General features: G+C 44.8%; 1 pseudogene; it reads left to right on the top strand.

Moving 5' to 3' along the window:
* Window positions 1-1,939: 1,939 nt before the first annotated feature.
* LOC101124897 (glutamine synthetase-like) lies at window positions 1,940-3,086 on the top strand (annotated as a pseudogene).
* Window positions 3,087-3,675: the final 589 nt, after the last annotated feature.

Genomic DNA, 3,675 nt, shown 5'->3' with positions numbered 1-3,675 from the left:
CAAGTCAGCATTTCTTGTCCTCTCGACTATGTGGACTAAGGGTTATACTTATTTCGTTGATTATCTATTCCCATAGCACCCTTTTTGCAACACACTGTATAATTGTTGGCTCAATATTGGTCTTTCTACTTAGACTATCAGCTATATAGTCCATATAGCTATATATGGACCTCTGTTTTCTTCCCTATAACTGCTTTTCCAGACCCTTGGACAAAGTAGACTGCAATATTTATTGAAATAAATGGAAATAAACTGATTGGTTGAATGAATGAATGCCTGACCAGGTGCTCATTGTTAGTAAGGACCTTCAGTAGAAGGAAGTTCTGTTCCTTTTTGCTGTGTGTCCTCTGAGTAGTAACCTCTCCGCAGTCCTACCTGCTCATCCAGCAGCAGGGCCAATCCCTTGCTTTCTCAGAACCCAGGAGGCTCAGCTGGGCATGTAGGCAGGTCTCTCTCTGGAACTGGGGGCCCCTTGTCTGTGTTTTGAAATTACCTGATCCTTAGTTAGCTGATGCCTGTGTCTCAGGCTGCATAACTCAAATTCATTTACGCTTCCTCCATTTTTCCCGTTCTTCTAAACACAGTTTAAATTCACCTCCTCCAGGGGACCTCCCCAAACCACTCCAGACTGTAGGAAGCATCTCTTCTCTCTTTCTCCCTCTCTCAATCAAATAACAAAGACACATAGTAAAAAGACATAGGTGAGTCTTTACCCCTGACTCGTGGATCACCTCACTACTTCTTAAAGTCAATCACAATAACTGGTTCTTTTTTCATTCCTTCCATAGATATTTCTTATGAATATAGATAAGCACATAAACACATAAGCTGCCCCCTTTTACATAAATGGTACTATTTTGCACAGTCTGTATTTTTTTCCTTGAAATTACACCTTTAAAATCTTTCCATGGCCATATTTATAGTACCACTTTATTCTTTCAAAGAGCTATACAGTCCTTCCCTCCCTCCCTCCCTTCCTTCTTTCTTTCCCTCCCTCCCTCTCTCCCTTTCTCCCCTCCCTCCCTCCCTCTCTCTCTCTTTTTCTCCCCTTCCTTCCTTCCTTCCTTCCTTCCTTCCTTCCTTCCTTCCTTCCTTCCTTCCTTCCTTCCTTCTAACAGAGTCTCACACTGTCTTCCAGGTTGTAGTGCAGTGTTGAAATCTCAGCTCACTGCAACCTCTGCCTCCTGGGTTCAGATCATTCTCCTGCCTTAGCCTCTCAAGTAGTAGGACTACAGGAATGCACCACCAAGTCCCTCTAATTTTTGTATTTTTGGTAGAGATGGGGTTTCGCCATGTTGGCCAGGCTGGTCGCAAACTCCTGGCCTTGAGTGATCTGCTGGCTTTGGCCTCCCAAAATGCTGGGATTACAGGCATAAGCCACCACACCCAGCCTAAGAGCTGTATAGTATTTCACTGTATGGTTGTCTCACAGTTTATATAACTATTTCCAGTCTTTTATATTACAAAAGATGCTTTAATTAGTATTCTTGTACATATATATGAGCACATATATTTGTGAGGGGTAAAAGCCTAGAACTGAAATAGCTAGTTGGGCGTAGTGACACACACCTGTAATCCCAGCACTTTGAGAGGCTGCGGCAGGCGGATCACCTGAGGTCAGGAGTTCGAGACCAGCCTGACCAACACATAGTGAAATCCTGTCTCTACTAAAAATGCAACAATTAGCTGGGTGTAGTGGCGCACACCTGTAGTCCCAGCTACTTGGGAAGCTGAGGCAGAAGAATCACTTGAATCTGGGAGACGGAGGTTGCAGTGAGCTGAGATTGCGCCACTGTGCTGCAGCCTGGGTGACAGAGCCATACTCTGTCTTTCAAAAAAAAGAGAGAGAGAGTCAAGAGTGGGAAAAGACTGGAGTATGTGAGCAGTACAGCAGCCTCCTCTCCTCTCCTCACCTCGTTCTCACGGCCTACTTTTACCATCCCCGCCTGCTCGGCGCCCAGAACACCTTCCACCATGACCACCTCAGCAAGTTCCCACTTAAATAAACGCATCAAGCAGGTGTACATGTCCCTGCCTCAGGGTGAGAAAGTCCAGGCCATGTATATCTGGATCGATGGTACTGGAGGAGGACTGTGCTGCAAGACCCGGAGCCTGGACAGTGAGCCCAAGTGTGTGGAAGAGTTGCCTGAGGGGAATTTCGACGGCTCTAGTACTTTACAGTCTGAACAGTGACATGTATCTCGTGCCTGCTGCCATGTTTCAGGACCCCTTCCGTAAGGACCCTAACAAGCTGGTGTTGTGTGATGTTTTCAAGTACAATCGAAAGCCTGCAGAGACCAATTTGAGGCACACCTATAAATGGATAATGGACATGGTGAGGAACAAGCACCCCTGGTTTGCCATGGAGCAGGAATATACCCTCATGGGGACAGATGGGCACCCCTTTGGTTGGCCTTCAACGGCTTCCCGGGGCCCCAGGATCCATATTACTGCAGTGTGGGAGCAGACAGAGCCTACGGCAGGGACATCGTGGAGGCCCATTACGGGGCCTGCTTGTAAGCTGGAGTCAAGATTGCAGGGACTAATGCCAAGGTCATGCCTGCCCAGTGGGAATTTCAAATTGGATCGTGTGAAGGAATCAGCATGGGAGATCATCTCTGGGTGGCCCGTTTCATCTTGCATCGTGTATGTGAAGACTTTGGAGTGATAGCAACTTTTGATCCTAAGCCCATTCCTGGGAACTGAAAGGATGCAGGCTGCCACACCAACTTCAGCACCGAGGCCATGCGGGAGGATAATGACCTGAAGTACATTGAGAAGGCCATCAAGAAACTAAGCAAGTGGCACCAGTACCACATCCACGCCCGTGATCCCAAGGGAGGCCTGGACAATGCCCGACGCCTAACTGGATTCCATGAAACCTCCAACATCCATGACTTTTCTGCTGGTATAGCCAATCGTAGTGCCAGCATAAACATTCCCCAGACTCTCGGCCAGGAGAAGAAAGGCTACTTTGAAGACCATTGCCCTCTGCCAACTGCAACCCCTTTTTGGTGACAGAAGCTCTCATCCGCACGTGTCTTCTCATTGAAACCTGCGATGAGCCCTTCCAGTACAAAAACTAAGCGGACTAGACCTCCAGCTGTCGAGCCCCTCCTAGTTCTTCATCCCACTCCCGCTCTTCCCCCTCTCCCAGTTGTCCCAGTTGTAACTCGAAGGGTGGAATATCAAGGTATTTTTTTTTTTTAAAGGAGAGAAAAAAAGAAAAAAGGAAATAGCTGGATCAAGGGACTTTTTAAATTCCCATTTTACAGATGAGATACATGCCTTTAAATCATTGATAGATATTGATAAATTTATTTCCAAAGAAGCTGTATCAATTTATACTCTCAACAACGCAGTATAGAAATGCCCATTCATTTGACAATGCATAGTATTATGCACATTTTTGATATTTGCCAAGCTGACAAATGAAAAAATGGTGTCTTATAATTTTAATTTGCATTTATTTTATTTGGAAAGATGATAATATGATAACAGATAGTTATACAAGCACAGCGCTTCCTGAATACTTTTACTTGTATATATTTAAAGTACTTAAATAAATACAAACACTTAAAAATACTTAAAAGGCATTTGTAGTAATTCTATAATTGTATTCTTGTCCATTGTCCATTTTCTGTTAAGGAAATTAAATTTTTGATGATAAAAATT

Source organism: Gorilla gorilla, chromosome 9, assembly GCF_029281585.2.
Source record: "Gorilla gorilla gorilla isolate KB3781 chromosome 9, NHGRI_mGorGor1-v2.1_pri, whole genome shotgun sequence".
Classification (NCBI taxonomy): Eukaryota; Metazoa; Chordata; class Mammalia; order Primates; family Hominidae; genus Gorilla; species Gorilla gorilla.
Note: the sequence above shows the minus strand (reverse complement) of the source record. Positions and strands in the feature narration are given on the sequence as shown.